General features: G+C 36.0%; 1 long non-coding RNA gene across 3 annotated transcripts in view; it reads left to right on the top strand.

The window, feature by feature from the left end:
• The window catches only part of LOC148183157 (uncharacterized), a 106,243-nt gene that overhangs the window by 60,696 nt on the left and 27,753 nt on the right, over positions 1-17,794 (top strand). Inside the window, exon 4 of one of the 3 annotated variants that reach the window (XR_015773759.1) lies at positions 5,405-5,978. The exons of the other annotated variants lie outside the window; for them this stretch is intronic. This is a non-coding gene — a long non-coding RNA (uncharacterized LOC148183157). Of the gene's footprint in view, positions 1-5,404; positions 5,979-17,794 lie in introns of those variants that run through there. 3 annotated transcript variants of the gene reach the window in all.

Here is a 17,794-nt window from a genome sequence, read left to right as displayed (position 1 = left end):
GAGATTCATCTTACTCAAGTCTTTACATGGGATTTTAGTATGCAAAACTCTGCAATATGATCCCTGGATTTTAGATTAATGAAAAAATATTTGTGTAAAGAAAACTTTGTAAAAAACCCAAACTAAACGTGTCTAAATAAATCTGCTCTAATGTCCCTCCAGTTTGCTCCAGATGGATCACTGAGCATGTGAAACAGGATCTGGAAATTCCTTGCCTGTCAATGGGATAGCAAAAAGAACTTTAGGGAGACAATCTCAGTGGTTTGTGGGACAGTGAGGTTTGAATTTGGATACTTGTGTTTCCTACTCATCAGTTGAAAGAGGTGCATTGAAGTGGAAAGCTAATAAAGAATTAAAAACTCTGTAATGGTCATGTTCTAAGAAGAAACTTTCTCTTTGCAATGTCATTACAGAACTCGGAGTAAAGCATTTCACATAATGGGCATGGAACTCCAAATATAGTTATAATATAATAAAATATATTTGAAGGATAAGTCAATCCTGCCAATTTGTTAATGGAAATTTTTTACGTTTAATTTTCCACACCTGACTCTAATGTCATTTCCTATGGCTTCAAGGATGAAAAAGTACATGTAATAGTTGCTTTGCCCTCATTACTTGATGAAAAGGTTTTTTTAAAAAATTAGAATATTCACTAACACATACTAAATGCTTTCTGGCTATTAGTGTGATAGAGCATTTTTGAAAAATCTGCTTTGTTTGAGAAGAATTATAAAAATTCTGTAAGTATGTGTCCAAATGCAGGCCAACTTTGTTATAGTCTTTTAAGCCTTGTGAAATGAATCTACTGTTTTGTACAGTTGCTAAATATGTGATATATTAAGCTCATGCCACATCTTAAATCTTCTATTAAAATCTTCACAAAGCTATAAAATGAAATTAATGAAACAAATTAATGGGCATAATTCAGTCCATTAAATTTGCCCTTTCACCCTGTGTAAATAGGAGTTTGCCAATTTTTATGGCAGTAGTTTCTAAACCCTTATGGGTGTATATAACCTCTTTGTAATAGTTGACATTTTATGAATTCAACTCTTTTACCCTTCTTTCTTTTATTGCTGTAGTGACTTTTTCCATTGGAATATGAAATTTCTTCCTGAATTACCTTACTACCTTCAAAGCATGTAATTCTGAGTGCAGAAAGTTCTTCCTTTATCAGTGAAAGCAGGAAGGGAGTAGAAGTTTATGGGTGCTTCTGTAAGTAAGGTCATCAGCACACTGAAGTTAAGAGCATGTGAACGGACATCCTAATAAACATGCAAGGTTTAAATGAGGGAGACAGGTTTTGCAGGATGTTCATAGTCCCTTAGAGGCAGGTTTTGTTCAACTTTTTTCCCTCCCAAAGCAAAGCCTGGCATCTAGAAATTTGTTTAAGGCTTTTCAGTTCTCTAAATACTTGGCATTTTTCCATGTTTAGATTCAGATTTCAGGATGTTGAAAAGGTAGGCCTGTCATGATCACCAATAAGTGGCAACTTCTGTGACCTTGGCTTTTGTATATTGCGGACAGTAAAAAATTCAAAAGTAATTATGGGAAAATTTGATTCATCATTTATAGTCTCTACATGCCCAGTCATCATAAATAAGTAGGGAAAGGAAGGACAAATATGCAGAAGGTCAATTAAAACATCACTGTGTCAGTTAGAATAAATTATGATCATAAAGAAATCTATTAAAAACAAATTTTAGGATAGAAGTGTTTCCTAAATTTCTGGTAATACAGTTTTCTGGTTTTTGTCTCTATTCTTTTGGTGTCCCAGGTCTTAGGTAACATTTCCTTATGTGCTGTTTAATTTGTTCTTACTTAAAAAACTGACCTGATTCCATATAAACAGACATAAGCCATGGGTGATAATTGAAAATTGGCAAGAAGTTGGATGGCTTTATCATCATCCTTCAAAAAAGGACACAGGATCTTACTGGCTGTAATCACAGTTATGGAAATACTCATTGGGACAGTTTTCCTACATTCCTACTGCTTTTTGCATTCCTTACATAAATACAGATGCACCTAGGCATACATGACTGCAGGATTGGTGAGATGTAATAAGCAGGGGAATATTTCTGTTCAGGTAGGATTTGTCTTTTCTCTAGTGATGTCACATCACTTTAAACTAGGTTAGTGACTCTGGGAATAGGAAAGGAAAGTTCAGTTTGTGTCTGTTTTCTCTTCTGAGTCTACTGAAAGTGCTCTCCTAGCAATGTGGGTATTCTCTCTGGTCAGTTCATCAGAAGTAGCTGACTCAGATATCATAAAATAACTAACCCACATGCACTTGCTAAAAGCTCAGGCACATTGTTTAATTTCTTTAATAGCTACAGGTTTATTGTAGCAATAAAATACGCTGTAGCTGTAGCATGTCAATTCAGAAACACTGTTCCGTCTTTGTAAAGAGGCTGTTCAGAGATTATCAAAGTACCACTCAAGAAATTAGATGACTGTGTTAGTGAAAAGACTGAGAGTTTTTGTCCAGAGCTGCAGAATTTATCCTGGAGAAATTTGTGGTTCAGAAAGCTGAATGTATGTATCTACATTTTAATTAAAAGTTAAGAAGTTAGAGTCCTGGCTCTACTGAAACTTCACTGGATTACTATTGGAACAGCTACAGCTGATGTCAATAGTAATTTTCAAACTCTGCTGAATCTGAAGGAGGGTGAGAGATTAGTGTTAAGTGAGAAGTTACTAATGTAACCCTCATAGGCATAGCTGAGAATGTTTGTGATGGAGTGGATCACAAAAGAAAATGGCTCTCAAAGTGTTTATGATTACTGAGGACAGAAATGGAGTCCAAAGAAGATGCAAAATAAAAAAAAATTGTAAGTGGTCATACAACATCAAGACAACAAGTCAGATGTAGATGATGTTCAATAGAAGATGACACCAGAGAGAGTAGTCACTCAGGAGATATGTCTGGGAAAGAACCTTATTGATGGGAGATTTTGCACTGCCAACTCAAGTTATTAAATCAGAATCTAGAGAAATCCTGAGAGAAGAAAAGCATGTGATTGATGTAAAAATATTTTGAAGAAAATAAAACATTGTTGAATAATATTGATTGTGCAAGGAAAATAAACCATATCCATGAAAAGCTGAAGTAACATCTCCCACTGAAAGGGTTGAAAATACATAAATCAAGAGTTATATGCTAAAAACTTAAAATTGATAAGGGTACAGGTAAGAAAACTGGACTGTGACCTTTTAGTTGAACGAGACTGACATAGTGCAAAGGAAAGGTGGCTGGAGGAGTGTACAAACTACTCAACAATTTCTGTAGTGTTGTATGTCAGCTTTTTAAAAACTGGCAAAGATTTAAAAGAAAACAGTCAATAGAGAGGGAAAGGCATGAAAGCCTCAAAAATGAATGAGTGGAGGGAAAATTGTATTATTGGGATTTATAACTGAGAATTTGAGTGACTCCCTTACTGCTCTCAGAGATGCTTATTGTGGTGAGAAAGATTGAGTATGAATATATAAAGAAGGTGTTGAAGATTAGACCGATACCAGAAAAATAAAGAGTAATTTAATTATCACAATCAGAAGCCATTAATATATTTTCAGGAGTAATGCTTGAGTGATTTGTCTAATAGATAAGTGATGGTTTGGAAAATATTTTAAGAATAATTCTCAGAGTGATTTGGTTTTCCTTAACATTAATAATCCATTTGTAGCATAGTTACTTCTCTTTCAATAGTATTTAAGTAATTTCTCTTTTAAATCCTTTGTTAGCCCTGCCCAAATACCACTTTAGTCTCATTTCTTGCCCTAAATTTCACTTCATCTTTTCCCTCTTTTTCTTCCCACAACCGCTCATCTCTGTACCCTTCTTTCCACCCTCATATTGCCTGCTAAATCTGCAACATTTTAATTTCATCAAGCACTTGATCTTCCCAACCCACTGCCATTCCCTGTTTCCTTGAGACTCACTGGGCAACACCAGCGAGAAGTGGGAATGGAAGGTTAAGGAGTCAGGGGTGCAGTTCTGCTTTGAGTTGTGTGGTTCTGCTCCTACATGGATGAATTTCTCTTAAGGACTCTTACAGGAAAGTCCAATAAGTTAAAAGGCAGTGATCCCCAGTAGTTTGTTGTGTGCCAGTTCTTTGGTGTTGCACTAAGTTTTGGGGCACCGTTTTGGTGCTGAGATGGTGCCCTAGAGAAGACTACAGTCACCCCAGCTGCCAATACTTGTCTGCCTGTACGTTCCACAAATCTTTCTTAAAGTTATGTACCGTGTTTCTGCTCAAAATGCTGAGTTTTTCACAGCGTGTTTGGCCAGCAAATGCTTGTTTTTTGAGATTTTCCGTAGCCTGCATTTTGAGCTGTGCTGTGGAATCAGCTGAACATATGCTCCCAGCTGAAGCTCTCTGTGGCAGGGCCCTGTGGGACTGTGCAAGAAGGAACAGGTAGCACTCATGGCAGAGCTCACTCCAGGTGAGGAGAGGAAAGTGTCTGATCTCAGGTCTTGTCCAGGAATCACGTCCTGGGAGGTGCAGAGCAGCTGCCCGTGCACTCTCAGCTTTTACCTTGTTGTGTAGTTTTGTGTCTGCCCTGAGTGTGTTCAGCAGCCCTCTCTGTTCTGGCAGTCCTGACACACAGGGGCCTTTTCCTTGTGCTGCCCATTGGAATGGAGACCATACAGCTCTGCAAAACACTGCAGTGGAATTACCAGAACAGACTTGTCTGAGCCTCCAGCTGGCACTGGAGAGCCATCAAGGGAGGAGCAAGGATGACCCTCCATGCTTTACTCTGATCCTTTTTGCTTGACAGAATTCTAAAATTACTTGTGTTTCTTCTCCATCTAATTTTCCACGTTGCTCATATTGCACATTTGATGATGTTTTGAATTCATTCTGTGATTACAGTTCCTTTCCATCTGAATACTCCCTACTCCTTTAATAGGGTATTCCTTATTTTATAAGAAATGTTAAAAATATATATTTTCCATGTGCTGTTATTTTTCTTAAATTCAGTTTACTATTCATACTAATCACTGGCCACACAGGGACCTCAAAGAAAATGACAAAAAGCAGAAAAATGGAAATTTATGCTATGGATGTGTCAGCTGCTATAATCTAGGAGATACTACACAAACACAAAGAACTTTCAGCCATTTTTAAACCTGGACTTTACAAAAACTTCATTTTCTATAAAGTTTTGGATTTTTAGGAGTTGTAATATCTTTTGTTTTTTGATTTGCTGTTTTTTTTTGACAGCAACTGAAACATAAAGAATATTTTCCTACAAGATTTCAGTCCCAGTCTTAAAAATTGGATATTTCATAATTTATTTTATAAGTTTAATGTAACTTGTGATTCCACTATCTCTTTTTAGGCACATTTTACCTGACTTCCACTAATAACTCACATTTCCTTCTACTTCTTTATAGAGGATCTGCAAAAAACTTCTCAACCAGACCCTGAAGCCCTGGGCCCATAAATACTGAGAATTTTTTAGAAGGCTAATTCCTTCATTTCTCCCATGTCATAATTGCTTTGCTCATTAAGAGATTGCTGCATTAAATTTATATTTGTATTTTTTGCATCTTATATTTGAAAACATGAATGTATAATGTCTCCCTGGAACTCTGCACCATTATGATGAAAGATACAAGTGGAATCTAAGACAGACATGTTTAATTAGTGAGAAAACTTGACATTTTCAGTGTTTAGATTAGACAAGGAAAAAGCCAAGAGCAAAGAAGTGGTTTGGGGTAATTTTTTTTAGATTGCTGACAGAAAATAAATGTTTTAACACAAATCAAAATGAAACTTTTTGACTTTTGTAGTGTATCAAAGGCCATTAGAGTTAAGTTTCAATGCTTAATCGCAAATCTAAATATTCCACTTCCTACCTAAGTAGGAGGAAATACTATATCATTTTTGAGTGACAACCACTCAAATTCTGTAAGTGGCAATTGAAGATCTATGTCTTTATTAATAAAAATATCACTTGGCAGATCATTAGGGTGTGTGGTCAAGTTTTGGGTTCAACTGCTGCGGTCATTTTTTTCTCAACTGGCAATGGAATTTTCTATCTTTGGAAGTCAGTTATTCTTTGATGAGGAATGAGTGATTCAGTAGAAAGAAGAAGGAATAGTTCAATTTCACACAGCCTTCTAATTCAGGGTTAGAGGATGAAACAGCAGAACCTACAGAATCTGAGAGCTAGGGCCCTTAGGATTTAGCTAGGGCCAACTTTCTCATCTGTGAAGTTGTGTTTTTCATTATATCTGACATTTTTTGAGGGTGAGTTTTGTTACAGATTATTAGCCTATGGCACTGGGCTGGGAAGATGAGACTTCACAGAGATACAGAACACATAAAAAAAGAGTGAACAATTGAAATTACAGGGTTATTGTTATCTTGTTGTCAAGGTAGCTTGAGGTTGGTTTTGCACTGAGAGGAATTCAGCTTGCTTTTATATGTGATACTATGAAATGAATTCAGTGCCCAGTATGCCCCAACACTAATTATAAAAGTTTCTATAAACAAGGAATAAACCCCAACCAACTCCTTCCAGCTTTCTTTCACTGTTTAACTCTTCTCATGCATCCCTGAAACCACTGTATTGATTTACACAATTGAAGGCTTTAAATGTGATTGATTACCTGCACCATCTTCTGTCCTGGGTTATGTATATTCATGGAAGGAACAGAAAAATAACTTTGCATCAGAGCTTTACCTCAGGGATGTTATTTAGGATGTTTAGGAGTAAATACTGGATTCACTGCCATTAGCTTAGAAGGGAATAAACCCATGTCAGCAAGGAACTAATAACTTTCTGGGTAGCTGCTGTGCAGCTAATCAGGTAAGAAGCATATCAGTCATCAAATATTACCAGTTTATTAAATATAGGGGAAGAAAGGAAATTTCTAGGAGAATTTAGGGAGAACCTGCTTCGAAGCCTGGGGGAATCTTTGTTCAGCCTTCCTTGGTATGTGCAGGGGATGAAGCCAGTGAGCAGATGCTCTCTGGAGAACATCTACAGTCAACAGGCACAGAAATTATCAAAATTGGCAAATAATGTTTGGAAAAAAATTAGAATGTAGTATAATGTAGTTCAAGGTATTGTGTTTAGGCAGGATGGCAAGATGGGAGCAAATGGCTGGGTAGAGTGCATTTTAAAAGATCTGTAAGAGGAAGGAAGCAAGCTAAGTTCATTGTCAATGACAATTTAACAAGCAGTTTTGGATTTAACCTGAAATAAGGAAAGTTAAGATACATTAGTGGGAAAAAAAACTTTTAAAGATAATGATAGCAATACCTTGGAATAGATTGCCTGAAGAGATTTTGGAATCCTTGTAATTGGAAGTTTTTAAAAAGACAGTCTAGACAAATATCTGTCAAGATTAATATGTTTGATCTTGCCTTGGAACAGAGGATGGATGAAATGACCTCTTGAGGTCCCTTGCAGCCCTGTTATGAATCTATAAAATAATGTTTTAGCTCCCAGGGGAGAAAAGAACTATCCAAGCACAGAGAATCTGCTACAAATGATTTTTGATATTTTTATTGACAAAAATTCAGAAACGATCTCAGTATATAGCCAGTAATGAAATAAAATTATTCAAACTAACATTAATCCCTACTTTCTTCAATCAGAATCCTATATAAACATTTTGAGGTTAAATTGGTATCCCTGTCACTTAAGACTTCTTGTAGGAAATAAAATTTGAATTCTGTTTGCAGGGTGAAGATCTTAATTTGAAAAGTTAAATAACTTATTTGTTGTCCCACTGCCATGGAAATTTTCCTGTTATCTCCATGCCAAGGTTGTCAAAACAATGTACTGACAAACTTGACTCAGTCTGGAAAGTGGCTTTGTGCAGAGCACTATACATCTTATTTGTGAAAAAATCAGTGTCCGCACTTCCTGTCTCCAGAGACAGCTGGAATTTAACTTTAAAAAGAGATTGCTTGTAAGGCTCTGCTCACAAAGGAAGCTAATTTATTTCTATAATTCTCTACACCAATGGTTTTCAACCTTTTCCAGTTCTAAAAATTCCTTGGAAGGCACTGACTATATAATAGTGATAGTAAGGTTATAAATCAAAAGTCTGGTGGTGGGAGATCTGTAACAATAATGGGAAGAAACCCCAGCCTGAGCTCACAGGTATCTGCAGCCACAGCCCAAACCCCACTGCTGCTCATCACTGGTGTGATGGGGGCAAAACCGTCTGTAACTCACATAGGAAAAGGGTGAGATATTCCAACAACAGCCTCAGAGACACTTTTTTATTTGCCTTGTAGATGAGTCTTCCATGGGAAATATCATTAAAATGTAAGGGAAAATAATAAAAGTGAAAAGTTTCTATAGAAGAACAAGAGATTTCAAACTGGAAGAGACCCCTGGTGATCTCTACTTCAGCCTCCTCCCCAAAGAGGTGCTAACCCTGACAGACTGGGTTTCCAGGGCTTTACCCACAAGTGTCTCCAGAATTTCCAGGGACAGGAGGTTGCACAGCCCCTCTGGGCCAGCTCTTCCACCACTTCCCTTCGCTCTTGTTTTTATGGGTCTTTGCCGTCTTTAGATCCCCCTCAGCCTTTCAAGGGTGAAGGAAAATGCTTTTCCCAGCAATTAGAGCATCTGTGGAACACCAGCAAGAGCAGTTCTCAGTGTGCTTTGGAATCTTTGTTAACAAATCATAATATTTAGTTGCTTTTGAGTATTTGAGAACTGTATTTATGTTAATTGAGGTGTTTCTCACACAAATAAAGATATTTTACTCTTGCATAAGAAAAGTTTTATCCCGTTTTAGATCTGAAATATTCAAAACTGAAAAATATTAACTCAAGGACTAATTTAATAAGAAAATGCAAATACAGTTATCTCTTACTGAATGAAAGAACATTGAGATTATCAAAAAGATTAATCTACTATGTTGAAAAAAGCCTTATACATCCATTCAATTGAAAATACTTGTGTAATTGATTTCATTGCTTTCAAATAAGTTGGTTCTGGAAATACAATTAGGTATCAGAATGCAGAAAAAATTAGTGTATTTTGTAACATCAAAATAAAAAAACAACAAAGAATTGAGTACACTCCCCATATATGTGAAAAGCTTTTTCTAAACAACAGGATTCATTCATCTTTACCAGGAAGCAACAAAGATAAATAGTTCTTCTATCTCCAAAGAAGGCAGCTTTTAAGTAACTAATATTCTTGAAAGAAAATGGATTATAATTATTTTTTCAAATAGTATAATATAATTTTGAAGAATTTTCCTTTTTCTGAATAATTTGCATTAATATTAAATTAAAGAAAATTAATGAGAAAATATCTCTTAAATTCTGATCCAGTGTTCTTATAAGTCAGTAGTTTCAATGAAGATGCAGTGAATAAACACATGCAAATAAAATATACAAGCTGAAAAACAATTACAGAATGGGATGGGGAGGGAAGGGGACCAGGATGCAGGAACTGCAGTGTAAGTGCCAGATGATTCCAAGTGCTCAAGTCTGCTCTGAATATAATTGTTATAACTGTATGGTAACTCAGAAAAGCAGGGAACACACGCAAAAGGAGGTTTGCTGTTTAAGAATCAAGCCTGAAAAATTGCAGGGCATGACAGTTCACCTGGTGGGGCTGAGGACAAGCTCTTGATTTGTCCAAGGGTCAGGATCCCTCACTGAAGGTGCTTAAGGCTTTTAACTGCAGACATACAGGGCCTGATGAGGGACTTCTCTGAACTGCTCACATTGTTTCATAAATATTTTCAGGTTTAGAAGAATTCCACCAATGTTTTTGTAAATCACTTGATTGAACTTGTGTTGTCTTAGAACAATGGGAGAAGTGTCCTGTTTGCTGCAAACTCAGCTCTGACAGTGTGTTTGCTGCTGCACAAGTGGTAAAGGACTTTTGTCCTTATTTATTCATTGGCAACAGTTTGAAGCAAAACTGTAACCCCCCCTTGGGACACTTGACAGGGTTTTTCCATCACATAAAACATGTTCTGAAAGCAGCAAAATGTTTGCTTGCCAGCTAAAACAGATGTAATATGCTGCTCTCAATTTGCTTTGCTCTAATTCATAAACCATGTAAAATTTGTTATCTTTGATAGCACTCTCAGCTAGCTCTTTAAGAATATCTTAGAATAGGACTTAATATGTTCATTTTCTCTGTTCTACTACTTCAGTTTATATCCTCTATAATAGATATGAGCTTTTAAATTATTTATGATGGGCACTGTTGCTTAGAAGGATTTGAATCAAAATGGTAGATTTTGATAAATAAAATGATTATTTTTCGGTCTCTTAGGAATCACATGAATGCAGGTTGTCTTGCTTATTTTGACAGAGGGAGAGAAAGAGAGGTTAAATGACTTTCCTACAGAGATCAGAGAGACAGTTGAGGTGCACTCACATATGTGATTAACTTTCTCACAACAAAATAAGGCATTTGGAAAGATATTCAATGCCCTTAAAAATTAAATCTCCTTTGATCTGGGCTCTAGTAATAACTTGAACAATAATATCAAGTAGAAGAGGAGAACCTGCTAGAATTCTCTCAATTTATGCTTGAATTTTCCTCTCTGTTATTTTTGTTTATGTCCTCAGGCTGAGTGGGAGAAAATGGCCAGTTTTCAGAAGCTCTGAGGGCTTTTTCCATTTGATAAACAGACAAATCAATGGGGCAGCACTCTTACATCTTGCAGTTCTTTGGCTTTACACAATAACAGCTTTAAATTTCACTCTAAATAACTTTTGAGATAAGCAACTTGTGTGTATGTGTCCCACTTTTTTTCCCCCCTCAGTTTCTCTAAAAATCTGGAACTGGGGAGATTTATTTGTAGAATATAATAGTATACATAAGTATCAAATATAATGATATCAATGAGTATCAAGCAGCATTTGGAGGCTGCAGTTGAATTAGACTGCAGATTAGGATTGCAAAATCAACAGCTGATTTTATAATTAACAGAAAAAGAAGTTGAAGGAACAAGGAGTCTTTATTTCTTCTCTCTGCCTTGAAGTGGACTGTTGCTCCAGTTATTCATGGTAGACAAAAGACTGCCAAAACACCCCTCATTCAGGACCTCTGTTCATCTGACAGAAGCTGACATATATAGGGTTAGGATTTCCTCCTCTGCGACATTTCTAGGCATGTAGGACACAAGAGATAAGCATGAGCTAAGACAGCTTTTGCAATCAAACCCCATAGCTTGATGAATGCATGGCATTTGGGTCTATTGATCAGTGACACAAGATCAAGGAGAAAAGGCATTAAGATACATTGTTGTCAAAGCTATTCAGAGGTTTCAATTTTCCTTCTGATAGTGCTATTTAAGCAGGAAATTTATACAATGAAATTGAGAAAATACTTGTAAAGGTATAGCTTATTAAAAAGAAAACGTTAAAAAATTGTGCTCTAAGGTTTGCTCTAAGAAAAATGTTTTGAAAACTTTTAAAATGCCAACAACCCAAAATGTCAATACTTAGCCAGGCTGAAGAAAAAGTCTCTTTTTGACAACACTTCATATTTTGCTACCTGCATATAGGAACACAAGAATACTTGTTACTTGGGTAAATATTTCAATCATTTGCCATAAATTCTAAAATGTTGTTTTGCAAAGTTAGCCTATAGCTTCTGAGACCCTCAATATTAATTAGTGTACACTGAGATTTACATCTGGAGCAGTTATTCTTTGTCATCTATTGTTATACACGTAGTAGGTGGTTTTCTTCTCAAAAAAAATTACCCTGTGGTGTGTATTTACAGTATATTCTCTATATACACCGCTAAGTATGTCTGCTTCCTGGCAGAAATATCTTTAGGTCTGTAACTTGAATGATTATTATTTTCTTGTCATTCCCAGTCAAAACCTAGGAAATGAGAGAAAGGAACAAAAAGCAGGACATTTTATGTGCTTTTTTAATATTTCCCTGCTTTTTTGCTGACATAGATGAGATCAACAAAACTGAATAAAACATCTTTCTCTCAGCAGCATAGAGCACTGATTTTTTTCTCCTCTGTTTATCAAAGCTGAAATCTTTTATGCACTTGTGTGTGCCACAAGTAATGTTTATTATAGAACTGCTATGTATTATAGTAGCACTTCATATTAATGGATATTTCACTTGCTGTACCTTAGACCTACACAGGTGTGACAATATATTTCAAATGTTCACAATTTAGGATTTTCTTTTCTGTCTGTAGGTAACACCTGTAATTAAGTAGAAGAAGTTAAGTGCTTCTTATAACTTTGGGAGAATAAGAAAGGTTGTGATGTTCTAAGGTTTGCATCAAACATAGTAATGAATCTTGATACTTAAATATTTCTTGGAGAAGATCAGATTTTAGCTTTGTTTGAAAAAGGAAATAATGAAGGAGTGGTTTTGTGTTTTCTAGTGACTGCAAAAAAATCCTGCTAAAATAAGTATACACATCTTTCCCACACTCTGGAATTTTGGCACTTCCCAGCTAAAATTAGAATTGGTTTTGGTTTTTGGTTGTTTGAGATAGTAGTATACTAAGCAATAATTAAGTAACTTAGAATATGGGAGAAACAGACATGAGAGAAAGAGGCATCAATTTTTCTAATCCTTAACTGTAGCCCATTCTTTGATGACATATAAGAAATTAGAGCCTTACAGGGTATAATTTCTAAACACCTAAGAAGTTATACATTTATTTGATTTAAAATGAAGTCTCTTTGGTTGGTTTATTTGCCATCACAAAGAATGTGAAATAAATAGGAATGTTCTTTGCTCTTTACTCCAGGACAGGTAATATAAAAACCTTTAAATATGATTGTGTGCTTTGGGTTTGAAATATTGGAACCTATCTGAGAATACAAACACACACATGAATCCATAGCAGTAAGAAATGTACAGCCTTGCACTATCTTGGAGCTCAGAAAAGGGAAAATATTGAATGAAAAGATTACAGTGTTAGTGTGAGCTACACATGGGAATCAACTCCTGAAAAAGGAATGTTATGCTCTTACATAGTTCTGTTTTCCTTTGTAACCTAAAGAATTGAACTTTGGTTCAGTGTAAGTACATTTTCAGTTGAAAATATGCTAGAGAGTTTAAAGCTCTGTGCAGCTTCCATTTGCAGTAAATCATGTTATGTGTTAAAGTTGTTCAAATTACACACTGAACATAAAATGAGGCTAGGTTCTAATGCTTACTGTAATCCATAAATGATACTGTGTAATTATTTCATGGCATAACTGAGTATAAATTTAGTCCTATGCACATGCATACCAAGTATATACATTCAGCATGACTTTAGTGTATACATTAAAAGTACATCTTAATTATTGAGGAAGTATTGCAACTTCACTCTTTTTGAACAGTACCTTAACTCTTCCCCATACTTTTCTGTCCTTCCATTAGTTTGCACATGTTCTTGTTAGCAGACTGTGTTTGCCACAGTGCTGGCTTTATGTGCCAAAGACAAGGTGTGCGTGTGTATTGCTCTAGGCAAGACTCTCAGTTCACGTTGTTCTGCAACTTCACCTTTATCCTTCCTGGTTTGGGGAATTTGCAGAAAAGATTTAGATGAGAAATTAATGCACTGCTGACAGAATGTAGATCTGTGAGTTGTGGAGAATAGCTTGCTTGTGTCCAGCTTCATGATGGGAATCTTAATGTAAATTGAAATTAAATTTTCAATTCTAAAACGCACGATCGATTTTAAAATATTATTTCCCTAGTTCATTTTTCCTGTAACAAAATTTATGTAGAATTAAGCATTTTTCCAGGTATTTATTCACTGTGGAACATAATTTCTCTGTGTTTTCTGTATATCATAGACTCACAGAATGGCTTGGGCTGGAAGAGACCTTAAAGCTCATCAGGTTCCAACCCCCTGCTGCGGGCAGTGACACCTTCCACTTGACCAGGTCACTCAGAGACCCCTCCCCAGTCTTGAGCACTTCCAGGGATGGAGCACCCTGTGCCAGGGTCTCTCCACCCTCCCAGGGTTTCTGTGGGGGTGTTCCCTAAGCTTATTCAAAATGCAGTAACTCAGCATCTCACTTCTCCACAGTCAGTGTTGCCTCCTGCTCTCCCTGTGGAGCATATGGCTCCCACAACAATATTGACTCTGTGTCTACAAATCACACAACGAGAGATGAACTGTGAAGAACTGCAGATGATGAAAAACTAGAATTCCCATTTTGCAATTCAGCCTGTGTCCCATTTTCTCTTTTTATTTCACCCTGCTTGAATAATTAATGTAGGACTATTTAGGAGATATCTATAAAAGTATATTCAATATAACACAATTACAGAAAATAATGATTCAAATATCATATATTTTCTGTACAAAACAGAATAACTGGCAATGTTTTACTAATGTCACCTTACTGGTCATGATGATGGGTTTGTGGACATTACCTTCTTCTGGGGTTTTTGTTGAGGGGTTGAGGTTTTAATGTTTTTATCAAATAGGATGAAATTTCTCCAGTTGTCTAGGAAATTATCATTGCTTCATTCTGAAGTTACAAAGTGATATGGAGATTAATAAGTTTGGGGATGAATATCATTGTGCCATTAACAGAAGTTTATTGGCTTGAGGACAAGCAGACCTCTATTCTCATGTGGAAGGGGTAGTGCTGACAGCAGGCCAGATTCAGAGCCCACAACACACAAAGATACCTTCTGGAGCAAAGCATATAAATGGGTGTTATGAGAGCTGAGCTATAAAAAGGCTGAGTGAAACATGGCATCACTAAAATGCATAGCAAAACACAGTGTGATTTCCATGCTGCCAGAATTTCACTCTAATTCAGCAGAAGTTTCTAGATTGAGATAAAAGGTCAGACACACAAACATGCATAAAGTAGAATATAATAGATTTCAGTCAAAATTTAATTTTATTGACATGATATTTCCTAAATTTTAACATGGCCATGACTCTTATCCTCAGAAATTCTTATTTGAAATAAGATTTAGAAAGTATTGATAACTTTCTATAACTAATCAGAAATAATTTATGAATCTGTGGAAAATTAAACTGCAAAGTGTAAGACAAATTTGAAATGAATTTCATTTAAATGAATGTCTAAATTTGGAGGCAAAAATGTTACTTTAAGATCAGCATTTCTGATCTTCTGACAACAAGACAAACAAGAAAAACCTTTAAATATACGTTGCTGCAAGTCATTTTACTAGTTGGTCCTTCTAGCACACACACTGTGAGATAGAATTCTCAAAGAACAGGTACCTGCCAGATTGATTACATCTAGCATTTACTTTTTTGTAAATGTGTTAATGTATTTTAAGAGTTCACTAATATAGACCTGATGATATTCAGAATGCTACTGTTGGCTTGGTATCACTGTTCCCTTTCCAATCAAAGAGAGGAAAATAGAGAATAAGAGATAGTATTTTGGTTTATAACAGGCAAATCATTGTTATAGGAGATACTGAAGTGTTTCTTAAATGCTGAAATCTAATTATTTTGGTGTCTACAAATACCTAACAAAATTAAAGTCATCCTAAAAAACTGTTGTTTGGGAATAGAATAAAATACCTTCACCATTTGAATCACTACAAAATTTCTAGGGACTTATCAGAAAGTTATGGGACCACTCAGAGTCTTTGTATCTTTACTGGACTTATTCAGATGCACACAGAGGTTGTGTTGGTTCCAGTGGGATTTGCCATCTCATTCTGTATTATTACTGACACCAAAGTTAAAGCTGCATGAGCTCTTCAAAGCAGACAAGACTTTGCTTATGTGGTTCTTACCATTTATTTGGTGTGAATCTTCTGATCATAAACCTAAGTGTTCCCATCAGGCACACATTTATAAGTGAAAGTCAAACTCAAATTGCTCCTTAGATGGAATCCAACAGAGCTGAAGGAATTGAAATGTTCAGAGTGAGATCTACAAATCCCCATTTCATTTTCATGAGTATTATGAAGATTTCTTTGACCCTTACTGAGGTATTTCCTGAAAGTATTTTATCCTGCAGAACTTTGTGGCTCTCACCTGCTCTGATGTACAGAGCATGCTGGGAGGAACCAGCCTTCAGAAGGCTTAGGCTGTTCTGTAGATGTGACTTACTGAGCACTTGCCTTGCTGCCACAGGGAACACCAACATGCCGTTATCCTTTTCCATAGGTATCTATCCTGTCTGTTCATAATTTCAGTTTATATAATGGTAAGGGGGAAATACATAAGCAAACTTGAACCAGCATTTCTGAAAATTATTGAATTCTTAATAATTATCCCAATCTTTTACTCAACAGACAACTTCCCAACTTGCTTTTCTCTTCTTTGAGCTTTGTTTACCAAAGCCCAGCCAGGGTCAGTGTGAGATCTTCATACAAGAAGCTTTCTTCTTTGTATGTGAAGGAAGAGGGACCTAGCTTTTTCTTGCTTATTTTATGATAACTACCACCAGCACGGGAGAAAAAAAAATGAGTAAAATTATGGATTTCTAAACTTACATCTTCCAGTAAAATGGAGATAGCAGTGATGATTGTGAGAACAGAGATGGGAACAAACACTCACCAGGTTCAAAAGAAAGAAAATACACAAATGAGTCACCTCATTCTGGACTTGCGTCAGGCAACACAGGAGGTACTGAATCTCTCTCTCTTTCTCTTTCTTTTATTTTAAAAAAAAATTTCCCTAAAGTCATTATAAATCACAGCTGATGGCTACTGGCAATTTTTGTTCCACATGCTGGTTTCCCAATAAGGCTCAGATTTAGCTTTCTGAATCTGATTTTTTTTATGGAATAAAATATTGCTACCATTTCCTACTTACAAAATAGAAAATCATGCCAGGATTTTAAAGCATTTAATCAGTTGGAACAGAGTATAATAGGCTCTGTCTGCTGAAATCTTCTTAGATGCAAGCACTAGTGATACAAATAAAGTCACTCCCAACCTCTCTTTTTGTCTAATATAACTTCACTTTCATTTGATCACTATTGCCATGGTTTCTGAGAAATAACCAAAAATTAGAAGTAAAGATACTTCAGAATCTACCCCTTTTCTGACCTTCCCAGTGTTTATATTGCTAAATTAAATTTCTGAAGAGTTTTCTGTGAGGAGTGACAAGAGCCATATGGAGAGAAAGGCAAGCTGCAGAGGAAATCCTGCACTTAGTTCTGAGCTAAAGTGTTCCCACCTCCAAAGACCTCCTACAAAGTTTGACTTTTCCAACAAGTAAGAGGATATCCCTCAGATACTCACTTCTCAAGAAACAACATTTTATCACTACAGCTGTACTCTGTTTTTTCATCTGTAATTTTTAATGTAGGCAGAATTTCCCTCCCTTGCTGTCATCACCTAAATATTTAGTTCAGACCTTCTTGTGTATTTAGTGCCCTGATTATATCTTTGAATTCCTAAATTGTGCTGTTCTTTCATTATTAACACTTACCTATACTTATTTACAGCTTCAAATGATAAAGTTTATTATGAAAGATTGCAAACAGTAAGGGCTCTCTACAGAAGATGATGTAAACACTGCTGCAAAAACCCTCTTCAGGTTCCATAACATTGTAGTACTTCATGTCACTTGAACATGGATTGGAAGTAGGTCAGGCTTTTGTAATCTCGTGTCTTTCAATTTGCTTTGATCACAATAATATTTCAAAAGAGGAGGGTCTCTGCAGGGGCAAGTTTTAATGAAGACTCAAGTAACACAGAGGACTTGGGCTTTGCAGGTTGATTTTGCACTCACTGATTTGTGTACAGGGACTTCAGGATTCCTGTGCTGCTACAGAAGTCAAACTTGTTCTTGCTGAGGTTTTAATGTGTTGACAATATTTATAAGCTATTTGGATAAAGTATTTGAATAGGAC

Source organism: Pseudopodoces humilis, chromosome 14, assembly GCF_049639895.1.
Source record: "Pseudopodoces humilis isolate 2021_Gansu_Grassland_sample_001 chromosome 14, ASM4963989v1, whole genome shotgun sequence".
Lineage (NCBI taxonomy): Eukaryota > Metazoa > Chordata > Aves > Passeriformes > Paridae > Pseudopodoces > Pseudopodoces humilis.
Note: the sequence above shows the minus strand (reverse complement) of the source record. Positions and strands in the feature narration are given on the sequence as shown.